Source organism: Pan troglodytes, chromosome 15, assembly GCF_028858775.2.
Source record: "Pan troglodytes isolate AG18354 chromosome 15, NHGRI_mPanTro3-v2.0_pri, whole genome shotgun sequence".
NCBI lineage: Eukaryota > Metazoa > Chordata > Mammalia > Primates > Hominidae > Pan > Pan troglodytes.
Window position 1 is genome coordinate 10,033,821 of NC_072413.2, and position 17,218 is coordinate 10,051,038.

Here is a 17,218-nt window from a genome sequence, read left to right on the forward strand (position 1 = left end):
CAATATAATTACTGTAGTAATTGATAGTTTATTTACAGTATATATAACACATATTTGGTGTACTTTTTGATATTTTATGTACAGTATGTAATATATATTTACTGTGATTTTTGATATTTTATTTACAGTATATAAAATGTATTTGGTGCACTTTCAGTTAATATTATATGTACAATATATGAAATATATTTACTGTACTTTTTGATATTTTATGTAGAGTATATAAGATATATTTGGTGTCCTTTTGATATTTTATGTAAATTATATAATTCATATTTGGTGTAGTTTTTGATATTTTACATAGGGTGTGTCATATATATTGACTGTCTTTTTGATATTTTATTTACAGTATATAATATACATTTGGTGTAATTTTTGATATTTTATGTACAGTATATTAAATATAATTACTGTAGTATTTGATAGTTTATTTACAGTATATATAACACATATTTGGTGTACTTTTTGATATTTTATGTACAGTATGTAATATATATTTACTGTACTTTTTGATATTTTATTTACAGTATATAAAATGTATTTGGTGTACTTTCAGTTAATATTATATATACAATATATGAAATATATTTACTGTTCATTTTGATATTTTATGTAGAGTATATAAGATATATTTGGTGTCCTTTTGATATTTTATGTAAATTATATAATACATATTTGGTGTAGTTTCTGATATTTTACCTAGGGTGCGTCGTATATATTGACTGTCCTTTTTGATATTTTATTTACAGTATATAATATACATTTGGTGTAATTTTTGATATTTTATGTACAGTATATTAAATATAATTACTGTTGTATTTGATAGTTTATTTACAGTATATATAACACATATTTGGTGTACTTTTTGATATTTTATGTACAGTATGTAATATATATTTACTGTACTTTTTGATATTTTATTTACAGTATATAAAATGTATTTGGTGTACTTTCAGTTAATATTATAAGTACAATATATGAAATATATTTACTGTACTTTTTGATATTTTATGTAGAGTATATAAGATATATTTGGTGTCCTTTTGATATTTTATGTAAATTATATAATTCATATTTGGTGTAGTTTTTGATATTTTACATAGGGTGTGTCATATATATTGACTGTCCTTTTTGATATTTTATTTACAGTATATAATATACTTTTGGTGTAATTTTTGATATTTTATGTACAGTATATTAAATATAATTACTGTAGTTTTTGATAGTTTATTTACAGTATATATTACACATATTTGGTGTACTTTTTGATATTTTATGTACAGTATGTAATATATATTTACTGTATTTTTCAAACTTTATTTACAGTATATAAAATGTATTTGGTGTACTTTTAGTTAATATTATATGTACAATATATGAAATATATTTACTGTACTTTTTGATATTTTCTGTACAGTATATAAGATATATTTGGTGTCCTTTTGATATTTTATGTAAATTATATAATACATATTTGGTGTAGTTTCTGATATTTTACCTAGGGTGCGTCGTATATATTGACTGTCCTTTTTGATATTTTATTTACAGTATATAATATACATTTGGTGTAATTTTTGATATTTTATGTACAGTATATTAAATATAATTACTGTTGTATTTGATAGTTTATTTACAGTATATATAACACATATTTGGTGTACTTTTTGATATTTTATGTACAGTATGTAATATATATTTACTGTACTTTTTGATATTATATTAACAGTATATAAAATGTATTTGGTGTACTTTCAGTTAATATTATATGTACAATATATGAAATATATTTACTGTACTTTTTGATATTTTATGTAGAGTATATAAGTTATATTTGGAGTCCTTTTGATATTTTATGTAAATTATATAATTCATATTTGGTGTAGTTTTTGATATTTTACATAGGGTGCGTCATATATATTGACTGTCTTTTTGATATTTTATTTACAGTATATAATATACATTTGGTGTAATTTTTGATATTTTATGTACACTATATTAAATATAATTACTGTAGTTTTTGATAGTTTATTTACAGTATATATAACACATATTTGGTGCACTTTTTGATATTTTATGTACAGTATGTCATATATCTTTACTGTACTTTTTCGAACTTTATTTACAGTATATAAAATGTTTTTGGTGTACTTTATTTAATATTATATGTACAATATATGAAATATATTTACTGTACTTTTTGATATTTTCTGTACAGTATATAAGATATATTTGGTGTCCTTTTGATATTTTATGTAAATTATATAATACATATTTGGTGTAGTTTCTGATATTTTACATAGGGTGCGTCGTATATATTGACTGTCCTTTTTGATATTTTATTTACAGTATATAATATACATTTGGTGTAATTTTTGATATTTTATGTACAGTATATTAAATATAATTACTGTAGTATTTGATAGTTTATTTACAGTATATATAACACATATTTGGTGTACTTTTTGATATTTTATGTACAGTATGTAATATATATTTACTGTACTTTTTGATATTTTATTTACAGTATATAAAATGTATTTGGTGTACTTTCAGTTAATATTATATGTACAATATATGAAATATATTTACTGTACTTTTTGATATTTTATGTAGAGTATATAAGATATATTTGGTGTCCTTTTGATATTTTATGTAAATTATATAATTCATATTTGGTGTAGTTTTTGATATTTTACATAGGGTGTGTCATATATATTGACTGTCTTTTTGATATTTTATTTACAGTATATAATATACATTTGGTGTAATTTTTGATATTTTATGTACAGTATATTAAATATAATTACTGTAGTTTTTGATAGTTTATTTACAGTATATATAACACATATTTGGAGCACTTTTTGATATTTTATGTACAGTATTTGATATATCTTTACTGTACTTTTTCAAATTTTATTTACAGTATATAAAATGTTTTTGGTGTACTTTTAGTTAATATTATATGTACAATATATGAAATATATTTACTGTACTTTTTGATATTTTCTGTACAGTATATACGATATATTTGGTGTCCTTTTGATATTTTATGTAAATTATATAATACATATTTGGTGTAGTTTTTGATATTTTACCTAGGGTGTGTCATATATATTGACTGTCCTTTTTGATATTTTATTTACAGTATATAATATACTTTTGGTGTAATTTTTGATATTTTATGTACAGTATATTAAATATAATTACTGTAGTTTTTGATAGTTTACTTACAGTATATATTACACATATTTGGTGTACTTTTTGATATTTTATGTACAGTATGTAATATATATTTACTGTACTTTTTCAAACTTTATTTACAGTATATAAAATGTATTTGGTGTACTTTTAGTTAATATTATATGTACAATATATGAAATATATTTACTGTACTTTTTGATATTTTATGTACAGTATATAAGATATATTTGGTGTCCTCTTGATATTTTATGTAAATTATATAATACATATTTGGTGTAGTTTCTGATATTTTACATAGGGTGCGTCGTATATATTGACTGTCCTTTTTGATATTTTATTTACAGTATATAATATACATTTTGTGTAATTTTTGATATTTTATGTACAGTACATTAAATATAATTACTGTAGTATTTGATAGTTTGTTTACAGTATATATAACACATATTTGGTGTACTTTTTGATATTTTATGTACAGTATGTAATATATATTTACTGTACTTTTTGATATTTTATTTACAGTATATAAAATGTATTTGGTGTACTTTCAGTTAATATTATATGTACAATATATGAAATATATTTACTGTACATTTTGATATTTTATGTAGAGTATATAAGATATATTTGGTGTCCTTTTGATATTTTATGTAAATTATATAATTCATATTTGGTGTAGTTTTTGATATTTTACATGGGGTGTGTCATATATATTGACTGTCTTTTTGATATTTTATTTACAGTATATAATATACATTTGGTGTAATTGTTGATATTTTATGTACAGTATATTAAATATAATTACTGTAGTTTTTGATAGTTTATTTACAGTATATATTACACATATTGGGTGTACTTTTTGATATTTTATGTACAGTATGTAATATATATTTACTGTACTTTTTCAAACTTTATTTACAGTATATATAATGTATTTGGTGTACTTTTAGTTAATATTATATGTACAATATATGAAATATATTTACTGTACTTTTTGATATTTTCTGTACAGTATATAAGATATATTTGGTGTCCTTTTGATATTTTATGTAAATTATATAATACATATTTGGTGTAGTTTCTGATATTTTACATAGGGTGCGTCGTATATATTGACTGTCCTTTTTGATATTTTATTTACAGTATATAATATACATTTGGTGTAATTTTTGATATTTTATGTACAGCATATTCAATATAATTACTGTAGTATTTGATAGTTTATTTACAGTATATATAACACATATTTGGTGTACTTTTTGATATTTTATGTACAGTATGTAATATATATTTACTGTGATTTTTGATATTTTATTTACAGTATATAAAATGTATTTGGTGCACTTTCAGTTAATATTATATGTACAATATATGAAATATATTTACTGTACTTTTTGATATTTTATGTAGAGTATATAAGATATATTTGGTGTCCTTTTGATATTTTATGTAAATTATATAATTCATATTTGGTGTAGTTTTTGATATTTTACATAGGGTGTGTCATATATATTGACTGTCTTTTTGATATTTTATTTACAGTATATAATATACATTTGGTGTAATTTTTGATATTTTATGTGCAGTATATTAAATATAATTACTGTAGTATTTGATAGTTTATTTACAGTATATATAACACATATTTGGTGTACTTTTTGATATTTTATGTACAGTATGTAATATATATTTACTGTACTTTTTCAAACTTTATTTACAGTATATAAAATGTTTTTGGTGTACTTTCAGTTAATATTATATGTACAATATATGAAATATATTTACTGTACTTTTTGATATTTTATGTAGATTATATACGATATATTTGGTGTCCTTTTGATATTTTATGTAAATTATATAAATCATATTTGGTGTAGTTTTTGATATTTTACATAGGGTGTGTCATATATATTGACTGTCTTTTTGATATTTTATTTACAGTAAATAATATACATTTGGTGTAATTTTTGATATTTTATGTACAGTATATTAAATATAATTACTGTAGTTTTGATAGTTTATTTACAGTATATATAACACATATTTGGTGCACTTTTTGATATTTTATGTACAGTATGTCATATATCTTTACTGTACTTTTTCAAATTTTATTTACAGTATATAAAACGTTTTTGGTGTACTTTTAGTTAATATTATATGTACAATATATGAAATATATTTACTGTACTTTTTGATATTTTCTGTACAGTATATAAGATATATTTGGTGTCCTTTTGATATTTTATGTAAATTATATAATACATATTTGGTGTAGTTTCTGATATTTTACATAGGGTGCGTCGTATATATTGACTGTCCTTTTTGATATATTATTTACAGTATATAATATACATTTGGTGTAATTTTTGATATTTTATGTACAGTATATTAAATATAATTACTGTAGTATTTGATAGTTTATTTACAGTATATATAACACATATTTGGTGTACTTTTTGATATTTTATGTACAGTATGTAATATATATTTACTGTACTTTTTGATATTTTATTTACAGTATATAAAATGTATTTGGTGTACTTTCAGTTAATATTATATGTACAATATATGAAATATATTTACTGTACATTTTGATATTTTATGTAGAGTATATAAGATATATTTGGTGTCCTTTTGATATTTTATGTAAATTATATAATTCATATTTGGTGTAGATTTTGATATTTTACATAGGGTGTGTCATATATATTGACTGTCTTTTTGATATTTTATTTACAGTATATAATATACATTTGGTGTAATTGTTGATATTTTATGTACAGTATATTAAATATAATTACTGTAGTTTTTGATAGTTTATTTACAGTATATATTACACATATTGGGTGTACTTTTTGATATTTTATGTACAGTATGTAATATATATTTACTGTACTTTTTCAAACTTTATTTACAGTATATAAAATGTATTTGGTGTACTTTTAGTTAATATTATATGTACAATATATGAAATATATTTACTGTACGTTTTGATATTTTCTGTACAGTATATAAGATATATTTGGTGTCCTTTTGATATTTTATGTAAATTATATAATACATATTTGGTGTAGTTTCTGATATTTTACATAGGGTGCGTCGTATATATTGACTGTCCTTTTTGATATTTTATTTACAGTATATAATATACATTTGGTGTAATTTTTGATATTTTATGTACAGCATATTCAATATAATTACTGTAGTATTTGATAGTTTATTTACAGTATATATAACACAGATTTGGTGTACTTTTTGATATTTTATGTACAGTATGTAATATATATTTACTGTGATTTTTGATATTTTATTTACAGTATATAAAATGTATTTGGTGCACTTTCAGTTAATATTATATGTACAATATATGAAATATATTTACTGTACTTTTTGATATTTTATGTAGAGTATATAAGATATATTTGGAGTCCTTTTGATATTTTATGTAAATTATATAATTCATATTTGGTGTAGTTTTTGATATTTTACGTAGGGTGTGTCATATATATTGACTGTCTTTTTGATATTTTATTTACAGTATATAATATACATTTGGTGTAATTTTTGATATTTTATGTACAGTATATTAAATATAATTACTGTAGTATTTGATAGTTTATTTACAGTATATATAACACATATTTGGTGTACTTTTTGATATTTTATGTACAGTATGTAATATATATTTACTGTACTTTTTCAAACTTTATTTACAGTATATAAAATGTATTTGGTGTACTTTTAGTTAATATTATATGTACAATATATGAAATATATTTACTGTACTTTTTGATATTTTCTGTACAGTATATAAGATATATTTGGTGTCCTTTTGATATTTTATGTAAATTATATAATACATATTTGGTGTAGTTTCTGATATTTTACATAGGGTGCGTCGTATATATTGACTGTCCTTTTTGATATTTTATTTACAGTATATAATATACATTTGGTGTAATTTTTGATATTTTATGTACAGTATATTAAATATAATTACTGTAGTATTTGATAGTTTATCTACAGTATATATAACACATATTTGGTGTATTTTTTGATATTTTATGTACAGTATGTAATATATATTTACTGTAGTTTTTCAAACTTTATTTACAGTATATAAAATGTATTTGGTGTACTTTCAGTTAATATTATATGTACAATATATGAAATATATTTACTGTACATTTTGATATTTTATGTAGAGTATATAAGATATATTTGGTGTCCTTTTGATATTTTATGTAAATTATATAATTCATATTTGGTGTAGTTTTTGATATTTTACATAGGGTGTGTCATATATATTGACTGTCTTTTTGATATTTTATTTACAGTATATAATATACATTTGGTGTAATTGTTGATATTTTATGTACAGTATATTAAATATAATTACTGTAGTTTTTGATAGTTTATTTACAGTATATATTACACATATTGGGTGTACTTTTTGATATTTTATGTACAGTATGTAATATATATTTACTGTACTTTTTCAAACTTTATTTACAGTATATAAAATGTATTTGGTGTACTTTTAGTTAATATTATATGTACAATATATGAAATATATTTACTGTACTTTTTGATATTTTCTGTACAGTATATAAGATATATTTGGTGTCCTTTTGATATTTTATGTAAATTATATAATACATATTTGGTGTAGTTTCTGATATTTTACATAGGGTGCGTCGTATATATTGACTGTCCTTTTTGATATTTTATTTACAGTATATAATATACATTTGGTGTAATTTTTGATATTTTATGTACAGCATATTCAATATAATTACTGTAGTATTTGATAGTTTATTTACAGTATATATAACACAGATTTGGTGTACTTTTTGATATTTTATGTACAGTATGTAATATATATTTACTGTACTTTTTGATATTTTATTTACAGTATATAAAATGTATTTGGTGTACTTTCAGTTAATATTATATGTACAATATATGAAATATATTTACTGTACTTTTTGATATTTTATGTAGAGTATATAAGATATATTTGGTGTCCTTTTGATATTTTATGTAAATTATATAATTCATATTTGGTTTAGTTTTTGATATTTTACAAAGGGTGTGTCATATATATTGACTATCTTTTTGATATTTTATTTACAGCATATAATATACATTTGGTGTAATTTTTGATATTTTATGTACAGTATATTAAATATAATTACTGTAGTTTTTGATAGTTTATTTACAGTATATATAACACATATTTGGTGCACTTTTTGATATTTTATGTACAGTATGTCATATATCTTTACTGTACTTTTTCAAATTTTATTTACAGTATATAAAATGTATTTGGTGTACTTTTAGTTAATATTATATGTACAATATATGAAATATATTTACTGTACTTTTTGATATTTTCTGTACAGTATATAAGATATATTTGGTGTCCTTTTGATATTTTATGTAAATTATATAATACATATTTGGTGTAGTTTCTGATATTTTACATAGGGTGCGTCGTATATATTGACTGTCCTTTTTGATATTTTATTTACAGTATATAATATACTTTTGGTGTAATTTTTGATATTTTATGTACAGTATATTAAATATAATTACTGTAGTATTTGATAGTTTATTTACAGTATATATAACACATATTTGGTGTACTTTTTGATATTTTATGTACAGTATGTAATATATATTTACTGTACTTTTTGATATTTTATTTACAGTATATAAAATGTATTTGGTGTACTTTCAGTTAATATTATATGTACAATATATGAATTATATTTACTGTACTTTTTGATATTTTATGTAGAGTATATAAGATATATTTGGTGTCCTTTTGATATTTTATGTAAATTATATAATTCATATTTGGTGTAGTTTTTGATATTTTACATAGGGTGTGTCATATATATTGACTGTCTTTTTGATATTTTATTTACAGTATATAATATACATTTGGTGTAATTTTTGATATTTTATGTACAGTATATTAAATATAATTACTGTAGTATTTGATAGTTTATTTACAGTATATATAACACATATTTGGTGTACTTTTTGATATTTTATGTACAGTATGTAATATATATTTACTGTACTTTTTCAAACTTTATTTACAGTATATAAAATGTATTTGGTGTACTTTCAGTTAATATTATATGTACAATATATGAAATATATTTACTGTACTTTTTGATATTTTATGTAGAGTATATACGATATATTTGGTGTCCTTTTGATATTTTATGTAAATTATATAATTCATATTTGGTGTAGTTTTTGATATTTTACATAGGGTGTGTCATATATATTGACTGTCTTTTTGATATTTTATTTACAATATATAATATACATTTGGTGTAATTTTTGATATTTTATGTACAGTATATTAAATAAAATTACTGTAGTTTTTGATAATTTATTTACAGTATATATAACACATATTTGGTACACTTTTTGATATTTTATGTACAGTATGTGATATATATTTACTGTACTTTTTCAAACTTTATTTACAGTATATAAAATGTATTTGGTGTACTTTTAGTTAATATTATATGTACAATATATGAAATATATTTACTGTACTTTTTGATATTTTCTGTACAGTATATAAGATATATTTGGTGTCCTTTTGATATTTTATGTAAATTATATAATACATATTTGGTGTAGTTTCTGATATTTTACATAGGGTGTGTCGTATATATTGACTGTCCTTTTTGATATTTTATTTACAGTATATAATATACTTTTGGTGTAATTTTTGATATTTTATGTACAGTATATTAAATATAATTACTGTAGTATTTGATAGTTTATTTACAGTATATATAACACATATTTGGTGTACTTTTTGATATTTTATGTACAGTATGTAATATATATTTACTGTACTTTTTGATATTTTATTTACAGTATATAAAATGTATTTTGTGTACTTTCAGTTAATATTATATGTACAATATATGAAATATATTTACTGTACTTTTTGATATTTTATGTAGAGTATATAAGATATATTTGGTGTCCTTTTGATATTTTATGTAAATTATATAATTCATATTTGGTGTAGTTTTTGATATTTTACATAGGGTGTGTCATATATATTGACTGTCTTTTTGATATTTTATTTACAGTATGTAATATACATTTGGTGTAATTTTTGATATTTTATGTACAGTATATTAAATATAATTACTGTAGTTTTTGATAGTTTATTTACAGTATATATAACACATATTTGGTGCACTTTTTGATATTTTATGTACAGTATGTCATATATATTTACTGTACTTTTTCAAACTTTATTTACAGTGTATAAAATGTATTTGGTGTACTTTTAGTTAATATTATATGTACAATATATGAAATATATTTACTGTACTTTTTGATATTTTCTGTACAGTACATAAGATATATTTGGTATCCTTTTGATATTTTATGTAAATTACATAATACATATTTGGTGTAGTTTCTGATATTTTACATAGGGTGCGTCGTATATATTGACTGTCCTTTTTGATATTTTATTTACAGTATATAATATACATTTGGTGTAATTTTTGATATTTTATGTACAGTATATTAAATATAATTACTGTAGTATTTGATAGTTTATTTACAGTATATATAACACATATTTGGTGTACTTTTTGATATTTTATGTACAGTATGTAATATATATTTACTGTACTTTTGATATTTTATTTACAGTATATAAAATGTATTTGGTGTACTTTCAGTTAATATTATATGTACAATATATGAAATATATTTACTGTACTTTTTGATTTTTATGTAGAGTATATAAGATATATTTGGTGTCCTTTTGATATTTTATGTAAATTATATAATTCATATTTGGTGTAGTTTTTGATATTTTACATAGGGTGTGTCATATATATTGACTGTCTTTTTGATATTTTATTTACAGTATATAATATACATTTGGTGTAATTTTTGATATTTTATTTACAGTATATTAAATATAATTACTGTAGTATTTGATAGTTTATTTACAGTATATATAACACATATTTGGTGCACTTTTTGATATTTTATGTGCAGTATGTCATATATCTTTACTGTACTTTTTCAAATTTTATTTACAGTATATAAAATGTTTTTGGTGCACTTTTAGTTATTATTATATGTACAATATATGAAATATATTTACTGTACTTTTTGATATTTTCTGTACAGTATATAAGATATATTTGGTGTCCTTTTGATATTTTATGTAAATTATATAATACATATTTGGTGTAGTTTCTGATATTTTACATAGGGTGCGTCGTATATATTGACTGTCCTTTTTGATATTTTCTTTACAGTAGATAATATACATTTGGTGTAATTTTTGATATTTTATGTACAGTATATTAAATATAATTACTGTAGTATTTGATAGTTTTTTTACAGTATATATAACACATATTTGGTGTACTTTTTGATATTTTATGTACAGTATGTAATATATATTTACTGTACTTTTTGATGTTTTATTTACAGTATATAAAATGTATTTGGTGTACTTTCAGTTAATATTATATGTACAGTATATGAAATATATTTACTGTACTTTTTGATATTTTATGTAGAGTATATAAGATGTATTTGGTGTCCTTTTGATATTTTATGTAAATTATATAATTCATATTTGGTGTAGTTTTTGATATTTTACATAGGGTGTGTCATATATATTGACTGTCTTTTTGATATTTTATTTACAGTATATAATATACATTTGGTGTAATTTTTGATATTTTATGTACAGTATATTAAATATAATTACTGCAGTTTTTGATAGTTTATTTACAGTATATATAACACATATTTGGTGCACTTTTTGATATTTTATGTACAGTATGTCATATATCTTTACTGTACTTTTTCAAATTTTATTTACAGTATATAAAATGTTTTTGGTATACTTTTAGTTAATATTATATGTACAATATAAGAAATATATTTACTGTACTTTTTGATATTTTCTGTACACTATATAAGATATATTTGGTGTCCTTTTGATATTTTATGTAAATTATATAATACATATTTGGTGTAGTTTTTGATATTTTACATAGGGTGTGTCATATATATTGACTGTCTTTTTGATATTTTATTTACAGTATATAATATACTTTTGGTGTAATTTTTGATATTTTATGTACAGTATATTAAATATAATTACTGTAGTTTTTGATAGTTTATTTACAGTATTTGTTACACATATTTGGTGTACTTTTTGATATTTTATGTACAGTATGTAATATATATTTACTGTACTTTTTCAAACTTTATTTACAGTATATAAAATGTATTTGGTGTACTTTTAGTTAATATTATATGTACAATATATGAAATATATTTACTGTACTTTTTGATATTTTCTGTACAGTATATAAGATATATTTGGTGTCCTTTTGATATTTTATGTAAATTATATAATACATATTTGGTGTAGTTTCTGATATTTTACATAGGGTGCGTCGTATATATTGACTGTCCTTTTTGATATTTTATTTACAGTATATAATATACATTTGGTGTAATTTTTGATATTTTATGTACAGTATATTAAATATAATTACTGTAGTATTTGATAGTTTATTTACAGTATATATAACACATATTTGGTGTACTTTTTGATATTTTATGTACAGTATGTAATATATATTTACTGTACTTTTTGATATTTTATTTACAGTATATAAAATGTATTTGGTGTACTTTCAGTTAATATTATATGTACAATATATGAAATATATTTACTGTACATTTTGATATTTTATGTAGAGTATATAAGATATATTTGGTGTCCTTTTGATATTTTATGTAAATTATATAATTCATATTTGGTGTAGTTTTTGATATTTTACATAGGGTGTGTCATATATATTGACTGTCTTTTTGATATTTTATTTACAGTATATAATATACATTTGGTGTAATTGTTGATATTTTATGTACAGTATATTAAATATAATTACTGTAGTTTTTGATAGTTTATTTACAGTATATATTACACATATTGGGTGTACTTTTTGATATTTTATGTACAGTATGTAATATATATTTACTGTACTTTTTCAAACTTTATTTACAGTATATAAAATGTATTTGGTGTACTTTTAGTTAATATTATATGTACAATATATGAAATATATTTACTGTACTTTTTGATATTTTCTGTACAGTATATAAGATATATTTGGTGTCCTTTTGATATTTTATGTAAATTATATAATACATATTTGGTGTAGTTTCTGATATTTTACATAGGGTGCATCGTATATATTGACTGTCCTTTTTGATATTTTATTTACAGTATATAATATACATTTGGTGTAATTTTTGATATTTTATGTACAGCATATTCAATATAATTACTGTAGTAATTGATAGTTTATTTACAGTATATATAACACATATTTGGTGTACTTTTTGATATTTTATGTACAGTATGTAATATATATTTACTGTGATTTTTGATATTTTATTTACAGTATATAAAATGTATTTGGTGCACTTTCAGTTAATATTATATGTACAATATATGAAATATATTTACTGTACTTTTTGATATTTTATGTAGAGTATATAAGATATATTTGGTGTCCTTTTGATATTTTATGTAATTTATATAATTCATATTTGGTGTAGTTTTTGATATTTTACATAGGGTGTGTCATATATATTGACTGTCTTTTTGATATTTTATTTACAGTATATAATATACATTTGGTGTAATTTTTGATATTTTATGTACAGTATATTAAATATAATTACTGTTGTATTTGATAGTTTATTTACAGTATATATAACACATATTTGGTGTACTTTTTGATATTTTATGTACAGTATGTAATATATATTTACTGTACTTTTTGATATTTTATTTACAGTATATAAAATGTATTTGGTGTACTTTCAGTTAATATTATAAGTACAATATATGAAATATATTTACTGTACTTTTTGATATTTTATGTAGAGTATATAAGATATATTTGGTGTCCTTTTGATATTTTATGTAAATTATATAATTCATATTTGGTGTAGTTTTTGATATTTTACATAGGGTGTGTCATATATATTGACTGTCCTTTTTGATATTTTATTTACAGTATATAATATACTTTTGGTGTAATTTTTGATATTTTATGTACAGTATATTAAATATAATTACTGTAGTTTTTGATAGTTTATTTACAGTATATATTACACATATTTGGTGTACTTTTTGATATTTTATGTACAGTATGTAATATATATTTACTGTATTTTTCAAACTTTATTTACAGTATATAAAATGTATTTGGTGTACTTTTAGTTAATATTATATGTACAATATATGAAATATATTTACTGTACTTTTTGATATTTTCTGTACAGTATATAAGATATATTTGGTGTCCTTTTGATATTTTTTGTAAATTATATAATACATATTTGGTGTAGTTTCTGATATTTTACCTAGGGTGCGTCGTATATATTGACTGTCCTTTTTGATATTTTATTTACAGTATATAATATACATTTGGTGTAATTTTTGATATTTTATGTACAGTATATTAAATATAATTACTGTTGTATTTGATAGTTTATTTACAGTATATATAACACATATTTGGTGTACTTTTTGATATTTTATGTACAGTATGTAATATATATTTACTGTACTTTTTGATATTATATTAACAGTATATAAAATGTATTTGGTGTACTTTCAGTTAATATTATATGTACAATATATGAAATATATTTACTGTACTTTTTGATATTTTATGTAGAGTATATAAGTTATATTTGGAGTCCTTTTGATATTTTATGTAAATTATATAATTCATATTTGGTGTAGTTTTTGATATTTTACATAGGGTGCGTCATATATATTGACTGTCTTTTTGATATTTTATTTACAGTATATAATATACATTTGGTGTAATTTTTGATATTTTATGTACACTATATTAAATATAATTACTGTAGTTTTTGATAGTTTATTTACAGTATATATAACACATATTTGGTGCACTTTTTGATATTTTATGTACAGTATGTCATATATCTTTACTGTACTTTTTCGAACTTTATTTACAGTATATAAAATGTTTTTGGTGTACTTTATTTAATATTATATGTACAATATATGAAATATATTTACTGTACTTTTTGATATTTTCTGTACAGTATATAAGATATATTTGGTGTCCTTTTGATATTTTATGTAAATTATATAATACATATTTGGTGTAGTTTCTGATATTTTACATAGGGTGCGTCGTATATATTGACTGTCCTTTTTGATATTTTATTTACAGTATATAATATACATTTGGTTTAATTTTTGATATTTTATGTACAGTATATTAAATATAATTACTGTAGTATTTGATAGTTTATTTACAGTATATATAACACATATTTGGTGTACTTTTTGATATTTTATGTACAGTATGTAATATATATTTACTGTACTTTTTCAAACTTTATTTACAGTATATAAAATGTATTTGGTGTACTTTCAGTTAATATTATATGTACAATATATGAAATATATTTACTGTACTTTTTGATATTTTATGTAGAGTATATAAGATATATTTGGTGTCCTTTTGATATTTTATGTAAATTATATAATTCATATTTGGTGTAGTTTTTGATATTTTACATAGGGTGTGTCATATATATTGACTGTCTTTTTGATATTTTATTTACAGTATATAATATACATTTGGTGTAATTTTTGATATTTTATGTACAGTATATTAAATATAATTACTGTAGTTTTTGATAGTTTATTTACAGTATATATAACACATATTTGGAGCACTTTTTGATATTTTATGTACAGTATTTGATATATCTTTACTGTACTTTTTCAAATTTTATTTACAGTATATAAAATGTTTTTGGTGTACTTTTAGTTAATATTATATGTACAATATATGAAATATATTTACTGTACTTTTTGATATTTTCTGTACAGTATATACGATATATTTGGTGTCCTTTTGATATTTTATGTAAATTATATAATACATATTTGGTGTAGTTTTTGATATTTTACCTAGGGTGTGTCATATATATTGACTGTCCTTTTTGATATTTTATTTACAGTATATAATATACTTTTGGTGTAATTTTTGATATTTTATGTACAGTATATTAAATATAATTACTGTAGTTTTTGATAGTTTACTTACAGTATATATTACACATATTTGGTGTACTTTTTGATATTTTATGTACAGTATGTAATATATATTTACTGTACTTTTTCAAACTTTATTTACAGTATATAAAATGTATTTGGTGTACTTTTAGTTAATATTATATGTACAATATATGAAATATATTTACTGTACTTTTTGATATTTTATGTACAGTATATAAGATATATTTGGTGTCCTCTTGATATTTTATGTAAATTATATAATACATATTTGGTGTAGTTTCTGATATTTTACATAGGGTGCGTCGTATATATTGACTGTCCTTTTTGATATTTTATTTACAGTATATAATATACATTTTGTGTAATTTTTGATATTTTATGTACAGTACATTAAATATAATTACTGTAGTATTTGATAGTTTATTTACAGTATATATAACACATATTTGGTGTACTTTTTGATATTTTATGTACAGTATGTAATATATATTTACTGTACTTTTTGATATTTTATTTACAGTATATAAAATGTATTTGGTGTACTTTCAGTTAATATTATATGTACAATATATGAAATATATTTACTGTACATTTTGATATTTTATGTAGAGTATATAAGATATATTTGGTGTCCTTTTGATATTTTATGTAAATTATATAATTCACATTTGGTGTAGTTTTTGATATTTTACATAGGGTGTGTCATATATATTGACTGTCTTTTTGATATTTTATTTACAGTATATAATATACATTTGGTGTAATTGTTGATATTTTATGTACAGTATATTAAATATAATTACTGTAGTTTTTGATAGTTTATTTACAGTATATATT